At 41.7% G+C, this 19,411-nt stretch overlaps 2 pseudogenes; one reads left to right on the forward strand and one right to left on the reverse strand.

The window, feature by feature from the left end:
• Positions 1-732: 732 nt before the first annotated feature.
• On the forward strand, positions 733-2,663 carry LOC112587107 (annotated as a pseudogene).
• A 12,936-nt stretch (positions 2,664-15,599) lies between these two features.
• LOC112587033 lies at positions 15,600-19,363 on the reverse strand (annotated as a pseudogene).
• Between the last annotated feature and the right edge of the window lie 48 nt (positions 19,364-19,411).

Genomic DNA, 19,411 nt, shown 5'->3' on the forward strand with positions numbered 1-19,411 from the left:
TGCCCAACAAGAACACCCAATAAAATGGATATATACCCATTTTGGGAGAAGGCAATGGCACCCCACTCCAGTACTCTTGCCTGGAAAATCCCATGGATGAAGGAGTCTGGTAGGCTCCAGTCCATGGGGTCACTAAGAGTCGGGCATGACTGAACGACTTCACTTTCACTTTTCACTTTGGTGCATTGGAGAAGGAAATGGCAACCCATACCAGTGTTCTTGCCTGGAGAATCCCAGGGACAGAGGAGCCTGGTGGGCTGCCGTCTATGGGGTTGCACAGAGTCAGATACGACTGAAGCGACTTAGCAGCAGCAGCATACCCATTTTGAAGAGACAAAGTCACTTATGCCCTATCTTGATTTGATCGCTCTAATAATTATCAACAAAAAATATATAACTAAGACTTTAATTGGCTCCTATCTTCACCAAATTATATTGCCTATTAATAAAGCTGAATTTAAAAATACATTACAAACTTCTACCGATTTCCAAATAGCCTTCTCAGACTATTTTTTTTTAATTTCATTTCATTATCCCTCTAATAAACTTTGAAATTTCTTCAAAAATATTACATTTATTATCTCTCACATTGTTGCATCACAACCTATACTTCAAGCTGATGTTTTCTATATAGATGCGACTAAAAACACCAAAGCCTCATTTTGGCCTCTCAAAAAATATAGTCTTTTATACTAAATTTCATTCTACTCAACAAAATAAATTATATGCTCTTATTCAGGTTATTCACCTACGTCCTTATCCTATCAATATAATTTCTGACTCCTCATATTCAGTTTTTATATTTAAAAAATATAAAAACTTCTACAATAAATTCTAATCAATCTAGTATTCAACAACTTTTCCTTGAATTACAATCTATTATTAGGGACCACACCTCCCCCATTTCACACACCGAAACTACAAATAAAAACATTAAAAAAGGAGGAATACACAGGAACAATTCTATCTTCTCTATCCAGAGCAGACTTCACTAGATTCTAAATACAAGATATTCTTTAATCCTGTAACTGTTGTTAATACAGCTTTATTTGTTTTAAATTTTTTTAAACTTATCACAAGGAGGCATCTTGACATAAGCAGAAACATTTCTTAGAATTGGAAGACACTTCTCTCCCTCTGCCTGGTTGGAATCAAGATGGGCTAACTAAACAATAGAAATCTAGGAAATTAATCTTACAGGGAAAGGGGTATGCCTGTATTTCTCCAGATAGGTCCAACGAAATCAGTTGGCTTTCTCTTTGAAAGATCCGCCCCAGGGGAGCATCTGGTGTTCAAAATAGAGGGAGAAAACGGCTAAATTCCCGGGAAGAAAAAAATTCCAATACAAGCCATGTGACTCTAAAAAATCTGCAAGAAACACCGCCCTCAATGTCATCGAACTTACCTAGGGATAAACAAAAACCCTTACCAATCAAGCTAAAAATCTGGTTTCTCAACAGGGAATGCCTCGGAATCCGGAAAATACTTTTGTTGCTATGCTTGCTTTGCTTGCTTTGCTTCCCCCGCTCAAGCTGAATTAATTAATCATACTTATTGGACCTATATACATAACCCCCTTTTTTACTACAGATATTTTAGACAATAGACTGGTGAAACCCATCCTTATTATGAAAATGTCTCAGAGCAACCGATGGCTGGTGGTTGACTTTCTCTCTTACAAGCTTTCCCAGAAAGGATACAGCTGGAGTCGATTTAATGATGTGGAAGAGAACAGAACTGAGGCCTTGGAAGGGACAAAATCAGATATGGAAACCCCAATGCCATCAATAACAACCCATCTTGGTACCTGGAGGATAGCCCTGTGGTGAATGGAGCCACTGGCCACAGCAGAAGCTTGGACACCGGGAAAGTGATCCCCATGAGAACAGTAAAGCCAGCCCTGAGGGAAGCAGGCAATGAGTTTGAACTGAGGTAGCAACAGGCATTCAGCGACCAGACGTCCCAGCTCCACATCACCCCAGGGACAGCATATCAGAGCTTTGAACAGGTGATGTATGAACTCCTCCAGGACGGGGTGAGCTGGGGTCGCATTGTGGCCTTTTTTTCCTTCAGTGGGGCACTGTGCATGGAAAGCATAGACAAGGAGATGCAGGTATTGGTGAGTCAGAGCACAACTTGGATGGCCACCTGCCTAAATGACCACCTAGAGTCTTGGATCCAGGAGAACGGTGGCTGGGACACTTTTGTGAAACTCTATGAAAACAATACAACAACCGAGAGCCAAAAGGGCCAGGAGCGCTTCAACAGCTGGTCCCTGACAGGCATGACTTTGGCTGGTATAGCTCTGCTGGGCTTGCTCTTCAACTCATAGTAACTATTCCTTTCATTATAATCACTCATATTTTATACAAGCCTGTGTTCCTCTTCCTTTTGTTATAGCTATAGAGAACTTACAATTTAATAAGACTCTACGCTTTGTGACTTGTATAGATTAAAAAATGTATACTTGTCTTAATTCCTCTGTTTCTTTGAAAAATGAATCCCTGGAAAGAGGGTCCCATGGCAGGACTTGCCTCCCAGCTACTCACTAAATTACTCTGGCGATCTAAACAATTCATTGGATGGTTAAGTCTTGGCATTTTGGAATTAATAGCTATTTGCATTACTGCGGTTGTTGCAGACATCACTTTACAAACCTAAATTCAAACACAAAACTTTATTCAAAATTGGACCAAAGATGCTCATATTATGTGGGCCACTCAGGCTCAGATGAGGAAATTCAAGATGAAATACAAGAACTAAAAACAGCCATCCAATGAGTCAGAGATCAATTAATAGATTTACAAAAACAAGTAATACTAAAATGTGATTTGAATTCTACACAATTTTGTATCACTCCTGTTCAGTTCAACTATAGTGCTTACAACTGGGAACAAATTAAATTTCACTTGCAAGACATACATGATAATGCTTCCCTAAATGTACAATTATTGCAAAAGAAAATCTTTGAAACCTTCTCTAAAAGTCTTCCCTCTTCCAATAATTTGGAAACTTTAGCTGAATAGCTAGCTGATCAATTATCTGGGCTAGATCCTCAAAGATGGTTCCAAAGTATTACTCATAGTATTGGGTCTGATGCTGTAACATTGGTAATTGTCCTGGTAATTATATTTGTTGCATAAAGATGCCTTTCAACATAAATTGTTCCCACTAAACAAATTCAATAGGTCAGGGCCTTTTTCAAAAAAATAATAAAAAAGGGGGGAATTGTCAGGGAACGTTTAATTCTAAGGAAGCCTATATGTTGTTTTCTGTTTCTCAAGGGCCCTCGGTTCCTTATCAGTTCCTGGAAAACAGGACCAAACAGAGCTGCACGCAGTTCTCAGGACTGAGGTCATGAGGCAGAACAAATACATGGATTCCTTTCAGTAACCTTTTACTTTTCTGTAAAACTACTTAGTCTTGTTCCTATTTCCAATACATGGATTGTCTTCTGGCCCCATGACTATTGTTATTCCCTTAGTTACTGTTGTTATGCATCTGGTTATGGTGTTTTTCACTTTATTTTTTGCCTAAAGCTCCTTGTATTACAATATATAAGCACACACTGCCATGAATAAAGCACCCTTGTTCCACTAGAGACTTGAGTCCCCCACATCCTTCTTTTCTTCACCTTCTTTTCATTGACTCCTATCCCCAGGTTCTGGTCTGTCAAGAACACCATAACATATGTATTAGCAAATCATCTCCCTTTGCACGCTTTGGGCCATTGAGTTTTTCTGTTTTGTTTCTGCCGCATTCTCCTGTCTAGAAGCCAGAGCTTCCTCCGTGGAATGCTTTCATGGTTGTTTCATAATCCACTGCTAAACCCATCCCAGTGTCCTTGACTGAGACAGACAAATCTCTGCTCTGGGTGGGCGTTTTCAACCTCTTCCGTAGCCCTGAGTTGTCTGGTTCACCTCTCACTTCCTGATGGTCCACCGGCAGCTCAAGAAAGGCCCTGGACAGGACTAAGCTCTGGGCATATCTCAAACCCTGATCTTTGCACTGTGCCGCAGCTCTCTTCTGGGAGCCCTCCAAATTACCCACCAGAGGCAGTCCTTTGCCACTGCTCTGGTTACCTACTGCTGCATAACTATTTACCCCAGATCTAATGGCTTAAAGCAGTGACTCTTTGATTGTAATTTACTTTTTCTTTTCTTGCAGGAGGGCTCTAGGAGTAGCTCACTGGGTGCTTCTTCTGTTCTATGTGGCATTGGTGGAAGTCACTCATTGCAACTGGAGGATGGGCAGGTCTTGTGTCTAAGACTTAAATGTTGGGTGCTTTGACTGGGAAGTTGGCTGTTATCCAGAGTATTTGCCCAGGGCTTCTCTAGGCTGGTGGTCTCAGGGTGGACAATTTATTACAGGCAGGGCTTCCAAGGAATGTTCTAGAAGAGATAAAATGGACCAGAAATTGGCACTGAATTATTCCTGCTGTGTCCCAAAATGGTCACAGAGCTTACCTGAATTCAAAGGGAAGGCATATAACTATCTCTATGTCTCCGTGGGAGGACTGTTAAAAAACAGTAATAATTGTGATCATCTTTGGCCACCATAGCCATTTGCAGGCTCTGTGAGAACAGGTCAAACTCCCGCACTATTTTCGTTTTGTTGCTGAAGCACTTTTTAGTTTTCTCTTCCAAGAGTCAAGCTCGTGTATGCTGCATCGCTCCACTACGTAGAACATATTTCAAAACTCTCCATGTGACCCCATGAAAGTCTGCATCACAAAGCTCCAGGTGGGAGTGGGGTACAGGGGCGGGACTCAATAGGAAGGCAGCTGTCTCTAAAGATATCCCCTGGCCCACCTTCCCCTCTCCCCACGCTCAAGCCTGCTGATACCCTCGAACTGGCCGTGGGCTCCTGGAGTTATGCAATGGTTCTGACACATTTCCTTTGTAAACTTTGCATGTGGGGATTTGTCTCACCCTGCATTTGGTCCATGACATACACCTACATGAATTGGCACCTTGAAACTAAAACAGAAAGAGTTTCATTGTAACTTGAGTGGAGTTTATATTTTGGATGATCGTCAAGGCAAAAATGGACGTGGGCCCAATTTGCTTCAAGTGTGCCAAGGAAAAAGAAACCCTACCATCCCCAGGATATGGGGGAGAGGAATTTGAATCTCTTCTCTCTTGATTCAGCTGTGGCCTAAAAATAGGGTTGTCACAGGGCAGGGCAGCAGTGGGGGTTTGATCACACTCTCCAGCTGCGACGTGGACCTGGGGCTGGAAAGACGGCAGTTTTCTGGGGTGTAACATCAGAGGTGGGGTGTCCGGGGGGTGGGGCGGGCTGCTGGGAAGGATTCAGGCTTCACTTGGGTCCCATGGTCAGGTGACTTGAGGAGTCCATCTCCAAGGGTCTTCCATTGCTACCGGGACTGAAGGATGGCTGGAAAGGTGGGCAGTTCCAGAGGGAAGGTGTCTGTGTCTGCTGACCTTGGGGAGAACACGGCTTGTGGCTGAAACTGATCATAGCCTGGTCAGGAGTGAGACCCCCCAAGAGCCAGCACACGTCACAGCAGATGCTTGCTAAAGTGACTTCTGAGTTGTGTAGACTTAAATGACTTCTGGACTTGTGTGGCTGAAAGAGGTATCTAAGTGGCCGTTAGAGCTGAACTGGAGAAAGTTTCTTTTCTTGCAAATGTTTGTGTTTACATAGTGACTTCCTTTTAAAGAGAAGATCACAAAAAGGGTGAGAACAAGTTAAACGTGCAGTGGAGAAATCTGACAAATAGCTTTCTCAGCCAGGTGGTCAAAGTTAACAGCATCGGCGACAAGTCAGGTTGACAGCAGGTGCCCTTGATGTGATGAGAAATGGGATTTTACCCCCATGACCTTCCATCTAATCATGACCCAAATCCAGCCTAATCGAGAAAAGCATCAGCCAAACTCTAGTTGAGGGACATCCTGCAAAATATGAGACCAGTACTCCTCACATTTGTCAAGGTCTTTAAAAATAAGTCTGACAAATGTCACAGCTTAAGAAATGGTGACTAAATGTAATGCAGTATCCTGGACCCTAGAACAAAAAAAGGACCTTAGATAAAAACTAAGGAACTATGCAGTGTATATGGACTTCTATTAATAGTTATATGTAAACATTGGTTTACTAATTGTAACAAATGTACCATACTAATGTTAGATGTTAGTAGGGGAAACTGAGGCAGGCTATATGCAATCTCTCTGTACCATATTCAAAATAGTAATTTTTCTGAATTCCAAGTGTTCTAAAAAATAGTCTATTAAAAATGTGATGTGTGTGTGTACCACTTGTAAATAGAAATACTAAATAGTTAATTCAGTTCAGTTCAGTTTAGTTGCTCAGTCGTGTCCGACTCTCTGCGACCCCATGAACCACAGCACACCAAGCTTCCCTGTCCATCACCAACTCCTGGAGTTTGCTCAAACTCATGTCCATTGAGTCAGTGATGCCATCCAACCATCTCATCCTCTGTCGTCCCCTTCTCCTCCTGCCTTCAATCTTTCCCAGCATCAGGGTGTTTTCCAAAGATGTCAGCTCTTCGCATCAGGTGGCCAAAGTATTGGAATTTCAGCTTCAACATCAGTGCTTCCAATGAACACCCAGGACTGATCTCCTTTAGGATGGATGGGTTGGACCTCCTTGCAGTCCAAGGGACTCTCAAGAGTCTTCTCCAACACCACAGTTCAAAAGCATCAATTCTTTGGTGCTCAGCTTTCTTTATGGTCCAACTCTCACATCTATACATGACTCCTGGAAAAGCCATAGCCTTGACTAGACAGACCTTTGTTGGCAAAGTAATGCCTCTGCTTTTTTATATGCTGTCTAGGTTGGCCATAGCTTTTCTTCCAAGAAGCAAGCGAAAGAGATCCAAGTCATTGGCCTGCCTGTGTTACTTACACAAAGGCCCCGTAACAGTCCTCCCCGCCCCTTCGCTTTCTGCCCTCACTCAGGCCCCGAGTGTGTTCCCTGAGCTGCTGCCACCTCCTGATGAGTCCCTGTGCCTCAGCTTCTCCTTCCTCCTGACCCTGCACCCAGCAGTCACTTCACAATTCAGTTTCTTTCTGGTAGTTCATTTTCTGGTTTAAAAATCTCCTGGAGACCTCACCATTGCTCTCTGTGTAAAAGGCATTCTTCAGGGCATTTAATACCTTCCAGGATCTGGCCCCAAAGTTCTGAGTGCTTTTCTATTATTCCTTATATGGCATCACCGACTCAATGGACATGAGTTTGAGTAAACTCCGGGAGTTGGTGATGGACAGGGAAGCCTGGTGGGCTGCAGTCCATGGGGTTGCAGAGGGTCGGACACAACTGAGCGACCAACACTTTCACTTTTCACTTTCTTGGCTTAGAGAGACCTGTGGAGAAATGTGTCTTGAGGGTTACTACACTGATTTCCCCACCTCTTCACCCCATGCTCTTAACACGAAGTCTAGTCCAATGCTTGGGCCATCATAGGTATTCAGCTTGTGTCTATTGGTTTATTGAATGCTTGAGATTGATTTTGGAGGACAGCATTTTCTTTTAAAGCCAGAGCTGACCATGCTGTTAGCCTGTAGAGTCAGCGGCTTCACCCAGCGCTGCAGCAACCTACCCGTGGATTGCAAGGACGCTTAACACTCTTTGACTTTCCAAGTCAGATCCCAGGCTGCCAGCTTGGCTCTACAACTCAGCACTCTTATCTGTAAAGGATTCGTCACATGTGTGATTTAGCCCGGCTTTTCCCTTGAAAGCTGTTTCTGATAATGACTTACACCTGTTTATTCCCAATAGAAGCGTTGGAGAGGAGACCAGTGTGTGACTGATCCCAGATGCCGCAGTCATTTCTGGGTGGCCCTGGGTGCAGCCGCAGAGACCGGGGCGGCTGTGCCTCATCAGCCGGCTCAGTGAGAGAGCGTGCTTGCTTGGTGGAGTTTCCAGCAGTGGAGGTTTGAGGGTAAGGAAAAGTAAGATATTGTTTTTGGCTTGAGTGCTCACCTTTAAAATCATATGAAGGTCGTACCCTGAGTTTCCAAAGTCATTCACCTGTTTTCCCGGCGATACCTGGAAAGCAGAATGCACTGTCACATACCCACGGAAATAAAGGAATTGAAAATGCTCGTTTCTTGATTTAAAATTATAAATACATTCATTGTAGAAGATTCAAATAAAGATTAGAATAGTGTCCAAAATATACTGAAGACAGTGGAGACTTTCCCTCTCATGCCCAGCTTCTTTCCTAACTGGTAACTACACTTTCAAGTTTGCTGGTCATCTCTCCAGTCCATTTTACACACATATCTACATCTTCCTTTGTGATTTTATTCTGATATATATTATACGTTATATATATATATATATATATATATATATATATATTTAAAATCAGGATTTAATTTGAGCTTAAAGTTCAAAAATAAATTAACCACTTAAGTATTTGCTTTCATCAAATAGCAAAACGTCCAAGACTGCCAGGAAGTCTGCAGTGCTGTGAGGAGCCCAGGCTTTTTCTGTTTTTCTAATTCTATCCTTATTTGTTGCTTTTGCCCACATACTTTTTACCTCAAGACTTCAGAATCGTTGCTACTTAGCATTTTCCCACATTCCATACGGAAGGAGGGAAAAGGGCAAAGAGCAATGGCTTTTCTTCGGGCGCGTCCCTGGGAAACCAGCGCGCGAGGAGCCCGAGACCCACAGCTGGCACCACCTCCTAGCGCCTGAGACGCGGCCCAGTTTTGCCCCCTGGAAGCCAAGTCCCATCAGGAGGTAACAGCCAGAGTGGAGTCAGCTCCTTGTCTCTACTTTTACATAAGCTGATATCAATAGTTTGTTTCCCAATTCTTGTTCTTTCTGATCCAGCCTCTTTCCTTTTGAGGTAGTAGAATTTATTTTACTCTTTTATTTTGAAATAATTATAGGTTCAAAGGTGTTTCTAATATACCCTTGACCCAGTCCTCCCCAGTGGTTCCATCTTTCATAATTACAATGGAAAAACCAGCAATTTGGCATTGGCACAGTATATGTGTACAGAGGTAGCAGATTTTTGTTTTCCTTACTGTCTTCTTAAATGTTTCTTGTAAGATTCACAGTTTCTTGCTGTGATTAATCCCCAGATTTGGCTGACATTATGTAGAAGCCACAGTAGTTCCACATGTGTTCTGTGCCAATCTTTCTTGGGCACAAATTTTCCAAGATAAACATGTCTCCAACATCAGGAATCCTTTCTATGTAAATATTGATGAGACAGTTACACATGTACAGTGCATATAGAAAATGTGGTTTGCTTAGGAAAGTCTCAAAATATTTGGTAACCTTGAATGCATTTTTGCCTTTTTTAATTTTTATTTTATATTGGTGTGTAGTTAATTAACAATGCTGTATTAGTTTTGGATGTACAGCAAACTAATTCAGTTACATGTATACATGTATCTATTCTTTTCAAATTATTTTCCCATTTAAGTTATTACAGAATATTGAGCAGACTTCCCTGGTAGATCATTGTTGGCTATCTGTTTTAAATATAGCAACATGTACATCAATTCCAAACTCCCAATCTCTTACCCTACTTCCCCTCTGGTCATCATTAGTTCTTTCTCTAGGTCTGTGAGTCTGTTTCAAATAAGTTCATTTGTACCATTTTTTAAGATTCCAGATATAAGCAATAGCATATGATACTGGCCTTTCTCTGTCTGACTTACTTCGCTTAGTATGATAATCTCCATATAGAATATCAGATCAGATCAGATCAGTTGCTGAGTCATGTCCGACTCTTTGCGAGCCCATGAATCACAGTACGCCAGGCCTCCCTGTCCATCACCAACTCCTGGAGTTCACTCAGACTCACGTCCATCGAGTCAGTGATGCCATCCAGCCATCTCATCCTCTGTCGTCCCCTTCTCCTCTTGCCCCCAATCCCTCCCAGCATCAGAGTCTTTTCCAATGAGTCAACTCTTCGCATGAGGTGGCCAAAGTACTGGAGTTTCAGCTTTAGCATCATTCCTTCCAAAGAAATCCCAGGGCTGATCTCCTTCAGAATGGACTGGTTGGATCTCCTTGCAGTCCAAGGGGCTCCCAAGAGTCTTCTCCAACACCACACTTCAAAAGCATCAATTCTTCAGCACTCAGCATTCTTCACAGTCCAACTCTCACATCCATACATGACCACAGGAAAAACCATAGCCTTGACTAGATGAACTTTTGTTGGCAAAGTAATGTCTCTGCTTTTGAATATGCTCTCTAGGTTGGTCATAACTTTCCTTCCAAGGAGTAAGCGTCTTTTAATTTCATGGCTGCAGTCACCATCTGCAGTGATTTTGGAGCCCCCCGAAATAAAGTCTGACACTGTTTCCACTGTTTCCCCATCTATTTCCCATGAAGTGATGGGACCGGATGCCATGATCTTCATTTTCTGAATGTTGAGCTTTAAGCCAACTTTTTCACTCTCCACTTTCACCTTCATCAAGAGGCTTTTTAGTTCCTCTTCACTTTCTGCCGTAAGGGGGGTGTCATCTGCATATCTGAGGTTATTGATATTTCTCCCGGCAATCTTGATTCCAGCTTGTGTTTCTTCCAGTCCAGCGTTTCTCATGATGTACTCTGCGTATAAGTTAAATAAACAGGGTGACAATATACAGCCTTGACGATCTCCTTTCCTATTTGGAACCAGTCTGTTGTTCCATGTCCAGTTCTAACTGTTGCTTCCTGACCTGCATACAAATTTCTCAAGAGGCAGATCAGGTGGTCTGGTATTCCCAACTCTTTCAGAATTTTCCAGTTTATTGTGATCCACACAGTCAAAGGCTTTGGCATATTCAATAAAGCAGAAATAGATGTTTTTCTGGAACTCTCTCTCATTTTATTTTCAACATAATTATGAAAATAAAATGAGAAAATGGATATAAAGGTACCTTGTTAACTGCAAAGCATTCCACAATGCTTTGTAAACACAATAAAGTAAATAAAATAACATTACCATATTTCTCATTTTATTTTCATAATTATGTTGAAAAGGAAATATTGTTTTTCCTCCTTAACAACTGTAAAACCATGGTGGCTTCAGTTCAGCTCAGTTCAGTGGCTCAGCCGTGTCCGACTCTCGGCGACCCCATGGACCGCAGCATGCCAGGTCTCCCTGTCTATCACTGAATCCCGGAATTTACTCATGGTGGCTTAGAGACAATAAAGAAGATGAGTGGAATGGGGGAGAAGATGTTTAATTCTATGATAATTTTGCCCAATCCCCAAATTTACTAATTTACCAATTCTACTTTTATCTGAATATAAGCAATCTGGTTAAGAACTGGGGTGTGGTTTAAGTGTGAGTCCCGACACAAAGGTGCCTGTCCGCACACCAAGAAGGGGGCCCTGGCCAGAGAACTCTGACTACAGCCCAGCCGTGTGGGCAGCCTGCTTGCAGACCTCCAGCCTCCTGAACCATGTCCTTGTTTACACTACCCATTCTATGATAGGTTGTTATCGCAGCCCAGCCTAACTACCGCAACCTCTGAGGTTTGGGGATAGTTGCCTCCAAATTACTATAAAGCCCAATGGAAAGCTCATGGACTCGCCTACTTTCTGATGTCTATGATAGTCACAATTCTAAATATTCTTGTTTCTTGGTTCGGGAGCCACAGAAGAGAAGAGAGATAGGCATCATGAGACCGGAGCCCCTGACTGAAACCGTGACGCTACTTGAAAGACACTAACCCTAGTTTTTTCAGGTACAGTTGATTTACAGTATTGGGTCAATTTCTCTTATATGTGACACATATACACTTTTAACACTGTGTATTAAGTAGATAACTGGTGATAGTGTATTATACAGCCCAGGGAACGCTGCTCAGCGCACTGTGGTGACCTGATGGGAAGGAAGTCCGAAAGGGTGGAGATCAGATCAGATCAGATCAGTCGCTCAGTCGTGTCCAACTCTTTGCGACCCCATGAATTGCAGCACTCCAGGCCTCCCTGTCCATCACCAACTCCTGGAGTTCACTCAGACTCATGTCCATCGAGTCAGTGATGCCATCCAGCCATCTCATCCTCTGTCATCCCCTTCTCCTCCTGCCCCCATCCCTCCCAGCATCAGAGTCTTTTCCAGTGAGTCAACTCTTCGCATGAGGTGGCCAAAGTACTGGAATTTCAGCTTTAGCATCATTCCTTCCAAAGAAATCCCAGGGCTGATCTCCTTCAGAATGGACTGGTTGGATCTCCTTGCAGTCCATGGGACTCTCAAGAGTTTTCTCCAACACCACAGTTCAAAAGCATCAATTCTTCTGCACTCACCCTTCTTCACAGTCCAACTCTCACATCCACACATGACCACAGGAAAAACCATAACAGGCAAATTTGGCCTTGGAATACGGAATGAAGCAGGGCAAAGACTGATAGAGTTTTGCCAAGAAAATGCACTGGTCATAACAAACACCCTCTTCCAACAACACAAGAGAAGACTCTACACATGGACATCACCAGATGGTCAACACCAAAATTAGATTGATTATATTCTTTGCAGACAAAGATGGAGAAGCTCTATACAGTCAGCAAAAACAAGACCAGGAGCTGACTGTGGCTCAGACCATGAACTTCTTATGGCCAAATTCAGACTGAAATTGAAGAAAGTAGGGGAAACCACTAGACCATTCAGGTATGACCTAAATCAAATCCCTTATGATTATACAGTGGAAGTGAGAAATAGATTTAAGGGCCTAGATCTGATAGATAGAATGCCTGATGAACTATGGAATGAGGTTCATGACATTGTACAGATCAAGACCATCTCCATGGAAAAGAAATGCAAAAAAGAAAAATGGCTGTCTGGGGAGGCCTTACAAATAGCTGTGAAAAGAAGAGGAGTGAAAAGCAAAGGAGAAAAGGAAAGATATAAACATCTGAATGCAGAGTGCCAAAGAATAGCAAGAAGAGATAAGAGAGACTTCTTCAGTGATCAATGCAAAGAAATGGAGGAAAACAACAGAATGGGAAAGACTAGGGATCTCTTCAAGAAAATCAGAGATACCAAAGGAACATTTCATGCAAAGATGGGTTCGATAAAGGACAGAAATGGTATGGACCTAACAGAAGCAGAAGATATTAAGAAGAGATGGCAAGAATACACAGAAGAACTGTACAAAAAAGATCTTCACGACCTAGATAATCATGATGGTGTGATCACTGACCTAGAGCCAGACGTCCTGGAATGTGAAGTTAAGTGGGCCTTAGAAAGCATCACTATGAACAAAGCTAGTGGAGGTGATGGAATTCCAGTTGAGCTATTCCAAATCCTGAAAGATGATGCTGTGAAAGTGCTGCACTCAATATGCCAGCAAATTTGGAATACTCAGCAGTGGCCACAGGAGTGGAAAAGGTCAGTTTTCATTCCAATCCCAAAGAAAGGCAATGCCAAAGAATGCTCAAACTGCTGCACAATTGCACTCATCTCACACGCTGGTAAAGTAATGCTCAAAATTCTGCAAGCCAGGCTTCAGCAATATGTGAACCATGAACTTCCTGATGTTCAAGCTGGTTTTAGAAAAGGCAGAGGAACCAGAGGTCAAATTGCCAACGTCCGCTGGATCATCGAAAAAGCAAGAGAGTTCCAGAAAAACATCTATTTCTGCTTTATTTACTATGCCAAAGGGTGGAGATATACGTGTGCAAATGGCTGATCCATTCTGCTGTACAGTAGAAACTAATAACATTGTAAAGCAAATATACTCCAATAAAAATTAATTTTTTTCAATTTCTGCTGATTCGGTTCTATGTATATATATTCTACCTCATGTTTCCTCTTGTGGTTTATGACAGGATATTGAACATAGTTCTCTGTGCTATGCAGCAGGACCTTGTTGTGTATCCGTTCTGTATATGATAGCTTGCATCTGCTAATTCCAAACTCCCAACCCATCCCTTGCCCCCTTGGAAACCACAAATCTGTTCTATATGTCTGTCAACACATTTTTAATATTCCATTACATTGGACAAGGAGTTATACTTAGGATTTTAGGGAAACAAAAACTGAAGAAAATGACTATGCTACTAAATTGTTGGCCTTATGCCTTGGCCTTCTTTTTTTTAATGCCTTAATCATTTCACATTTAAGTTCCTTCATTTGTAAAATATAGATAATAACAGTATCTATTCCATGGAGTCTTTGTAAGGACCAAGTTATTTATACACTAAGGCATGTAGAACAATACCCAGTACTTAATTATATGTATTAACTGTTATTAATAATGATTGTTATATCCTCTTTGGATAATGTGACGTATCAACAATTAAAATATCAAATAAATTAACTCAGAAATTTAGAAAGCAGTAGAAATATGGATATTGTCAAATATTTAAGAATAAATCCTAGGTGTTGTGAGGCTTGAAACTTACACAAGCCTCAGAAAGAGGCACTCCTCATAAGAAAATAAATACGAACTCACAACTATAAAATTAGGGATAAGGATGCTTATATTAGCACCACTCAGAAAGTTAAAACCAGGTGTGTCAGCAGGTGAGGTGTTAAAAAAAATAGTGGGACATTCATACAATAGAACGCCAAAAAGTCATTTGTAATAATGAGGTTTGCACTAACATGGGAAGGGCTGAATATTAAGTGAGAAAAGCAAGGTGCATTTTAGCGGGTATGCTAAGTGGTCTAGCCAACATTCCTTGCTTCAATTTTGCTTACTAAGAGATCTTAGTATTCCTTAGTTGGAAGGCAATGTGCAATTTTTCTTTAAGGAAAGTTAGACAAATACCACAGATAGGCCAAGCAAAATCACAGGTAGACGTTTGGGTGGAAAACTGATATACCTTTCGCTGGAAAATACCTTTCTTTCTAGAAAGGGCAAAGAAAGTTGATTCTCTTGAGTTGTGCCTGTTTCCACGTTTCGTCTTTCTGTGATCGTACTGAGGTCAGTGAACAGGACAAGAGGGGTCAAGTAAACTAGACAGAGGGGAGGACACCTCACAGCTTGTTCCTAAGGATTCAGGAAGGGCGAGTTCATACTAAGGGAAGGACACCTCCCAGATCGTTATCATGGATTCAGGAGGGGCAAGTTCATGTTAACAGAGTTCTGTGTCACAGACTGGAAGTAAGACCTTTATATTCCTATTGCACGAAAATTTTTTTCCATCTGTGACTTAAAGAATATTTTGTCATCTATTCTTGTTACTCTCTATTCTCTCCCCATGGAAACTGTAGAAAGAAAGAAAGTGAAGTCGCTCAGTCGTGTCTGACTCTTTGCGACCCCATGGACTGTAGCGTACCAGGTTCCTCCATCCAAGGGATTATCCAGGCAAGAGTACTGGAGTGGGTTGCCATTTCCTTCTCCAGAGGCCCTTCCCAACCCAGGGATTGAACCTGGGTCTCCCGCATTGTAGGCAGATGCTTAACCATCTGAGCCACCAGGGAAGTCTATGGAAACTGTAAGCTGCTTTAAAAAAATTTTTTTTTCAAGATGAGTGCTTTAATCTTTCCAGTTAACATCATTTGTATCAGTAAGTACAATATTTTTAGATCACACATTAGTCAGTAAAGATTTATTTTTTTGAGGGTCTGAGTAAGAACAGGAAGACAGGAAATACAGAATGTCAGACTTCACACTTGAATCAAAACTTAAAATTGTTTCCTTCTTTGCAGCAAAACTGTACTATAGACTTGTGTGTTTTAGCTTTAATCCCATGACTCATCATGGATTGGATTGGGACTTTGTGAAAAAGAAAATCTTGCTACATTCAGAGTGCTTATGCCCTGATAATTCTTTTCCATATCATCAGATGCAAACACATTTCCTCTTGTAATGTCACTGAAGCCAGGAAGACGTGTGCTCAAGGCATGTTCTTCCAGCCGTTCAGAGCACCCTGATGAGCTTCTGGAAGTACTTTCATTGGAGGCTGTGCCGCGTGGTTATCTGAGCATCAAAAAAGGAAATAGCTCTGCAAGGGTTCTCACGTTGACCAGTACACCAGATTCAATGAACACATTCATCAGCAGATCATCAGAATGGATAACAAATCAGACACTTTCAATATCCAGCTTCTGTAGTAGCTGCAAGAACTGGGCACTTTCCACAATGAAAATCCCCACGTTTGCTCTCTCTCTGTTCCAGGTCACCGTGAATATGTATGGTTGCTGCTTTTTCCTGGCAAAGAAAAGTTACAGTAAAATCTTCTTTCTTCTCAGTCTCAACAAAAGCCATAGTTTTTTTTGTTTGTTTGTTTTTAATCACCTATGTTTTACAGAATTTCTACAGGTTTTTCTTATTTTGAGTACTAGCCAGCTGGGAGAATGGTCTCTTGCTCTACTTGCTTATCCAACAGCCACAAACAAATAGTTTAACTTCCAAAACCCCTCAGCTAAGCTTTGAATTTCCTCTGGGAAAACTGCACTGAACATAAGGGTTTGATGTTCATTCAATTGCTGGGCAGGAAATTCGATTTTTATTTCTGGTCCAGAATCCATATCCAGCATGCAATCAGCTTCATCTAAAATTAAATATTTAAGTTCTCTGAGACTGGTGTTTTCTTTATCTATGATATTTGTTAGTCTTCTAGAAGTAGCACATAATAATCTCAGCCTTGTAATGTCTGAGAGAGACAGGGGCCACCATTCATGATTCAGGCACTCTGTTAGACAACCAACAGACTTCTTTGCTTTTATCCTTGCACATAAACAGAGATAGGGACTACTTTTTCACTTTACATACAATGAAACAGAGGCCTGGAGAGGTTAGATAATTTATCTTCTAAGTAGCAGAAGCAGGAACCATCTGGGACTTTATGGACAATGCTAATCTGAGAACTAGAAATGCTAACAGGAATCTTTATAAAATGGGTCTGCATTTTGAAGCATTCCTGTCTCTTGTGCCAAAGAGAGGTTGCCCCAACCTTCCTATGAAGTGAAAATAGAAACACCGCGCTCCCCTGTTTCTGTAGTTAGGATGGGCTTTAGTTAAACCCAAAGGCAGGCAAAGTGGGACTCTGGGCCTTCTCCATCTCTGCACTTGGCAACCTCTGCTTAGCACCATCCATGTGGTCACCCGGAACCTGAGTCTGGGCCAGCTTCCAGAATTAACTCCACTTCCCTTGTCTTAGCTGTTGGTCCTGGAGGGAAGGTAATCACAGAAGAGCATTGTCATGAGGAAGTTTAGTTCATAGAATTTGGAAACAAACAGACTGGGTTTGAAAAACAGGTCCTCCACTTCTCAGTTCTTTCACTTTGGATAATGCAAGTACTCATTCCAAAAATTTGGAATATGGAAAGTTCCTCACATGGTTGTATAAGCATTAGAGATGATGTAGATGAATGATGAGGCTCACAGTAGGTACCATTAAGATATAGCTGCTACTCACAGTTGATAGCAGAAGTTTGGGTAGATATGAAACCAAGGAAAGAAGAGAAGGGAAAAGCAAGGGAGAAAGGGAAAGGTATGCCAAACGGAATGCAGAGTTCCAGGGAACAGCAAGGAGAGGCAAGAAGGTCTTCTTCTATGAACAGTGAAAAGAAATAGAGGAAAACAACAGAGACCTCTTCAAGAAAAATGGAAATATCAAAGGAACATTTCATCCAAAGATGGGTACAATAAAGAGAAGAAATGGTAAAGACCTAATAGAAGCAAAAGAAATTAAGAAGGGATGAAAAGAATACACAGAATAACTGGATGAAAAAGATCTTAATGACCTGGATAACTAAGATGGTGTAGTCTCTCTCTCAGAGCCAGGCATCCTGGAGCGTGAAGTCAAGTGGCCTTAGGAAGCGCTGATGCCAATAAAGCTAGTGGAGGTGATGGAATTCCAGCAGAGCTATTTAAAATCTTAGAAGATGATGCTATTGAAGTGCTGCACTCAATTTGTCAGCAAATTTGGAAAACTCAGCAGTGGCCATAGGACTGGAAAAGGTCAATCCTCAACCCAGTTCCCAAAAAGGTGGTACTAAAGAATGTTCAAACTACCAGACAATTGCACTCCTCTCCCATGCTAGTAAGGTTATGCTCAAAATTCTCCAAGCTAGGTTTCAGCATTATGTGAACCAAGAACTTCCAGATGTTCAAGCTGGGTTTATAAAAGGCAGAGGAACCAGAGATCAAAGTGCCACCATTTTCTGGATCATAAAGAAAGCAAAGGAATTCCAGCAAAACATCTACCTCTGTTTAATTGACTACACTAAAATCCTTTGACTGTGTGGATCACAACAAACTGTGGAAAACTCTTAGAGAGATGGGAATACCAGACCACCTTACCTGTCTCCTGAGAAAGCTGAACACAGGTCCAGAATCAACAGTTAGAACTCTGTATGGAACAGCTGACTGGTTCAGGATTGAGAAAGGAGCATGACAAGGCTGTTTATTATCATACTGTTTATTTAATTTATAGGCAGACCACATCATGCAAAATGCTGGGCTGGATGAGTTACAAGCTGGAATCAAGATTGCTGGGAGAAATATTAACAACCTCAGATATGTGGATGATACCACTCTACTGGCAGAAAGCGAAGAGGAACTAAAGAACCTCTTGATGAGGGTGAAGGAGAGTGAAAAAGTAGGCTTAAAACTCAATATTTAATAAACTATGATCATGCCATCCGATTCCATCAGTTCATGGCAAATAGAAGGGGGAAATGTGGAAGCAATGACAGACTTCCTCTTCTTGGGCTCTAAAATCACTGTGGATGGTGACTGCAGCCATGGAATTAGAAGGCGATTGCTTCTTGGCAGGAAAGCTATGGCAAACCTAGACAGTGCGATAAAAGTCCAAGAAATCACTTTGCAGACAAAGGGTCATAAAGTCAAAGCTACGGTCTTTCCAGTAGTCATGTACAAGTACGAGAGCTGGACCACAAAGAAGGGAGAGTGCTGAAGAACTGATGCTTTCAAACTGTGGTGCTGGAGAAGACTCGAGAGTTCCTTGAAAAGCAAGGAGATCAAACCAGTCAATCTTAAAGGACATCAACCCTAAATACTCTTTGGAAGGACTGATGCTGAAGCTCCAATTCTTTGGCCATCTGATGCGAAGAGTTGACTCATTGGAAAAGACCCTGATGCTGGGAAAGACTAAAGGCAGAAGGAGAAGGGGACGACAGAAGATGAGATGGTTGGATGACATCACTGATGCTATGGACATGAACTTGGGCAAACTCCGGGAGATGGAGAGGGACAGGGAGGCCTGGTGTGTTGCAGTCCATGGGGTTTCAAAGAGTTGGAAATGACTTGGTGACTGAACAACAACAACAAAATGAAGCCAATACTTTTCCAACAAAAAAAGAAAAGAAAAAATTTAGGGATTTGTGATGTTACTAGAGTCAAAAGCATATCCTTAGATAAACCCCAGTTTAAAATGAAAAATATGTACATTTGGAACTCTCTCTTAACTTGGGCTTACCTTGCCTACTTCGTATTGTCACCTTCATTTGCTCTTCTTTGGAGATTTTCTACCTTGAAAACGAGATTGGATCAGC

The sequence above is a fragment of the Bubalus bubalis genome, chromosome 9, assembly GCF_019923935.1.
Source record: "Bubalus bubalis isolate 160015118507 breed Murrah chromosome 9, NDDB_SH_1, whole genome shotgun sequence".
Classification (NCBI taxonomy): Eukaryota; Metazoa; Chordata; class Mammalia; order Artiodactyla; family Bovidae; genus Bubalus; species Bubalus bubalis.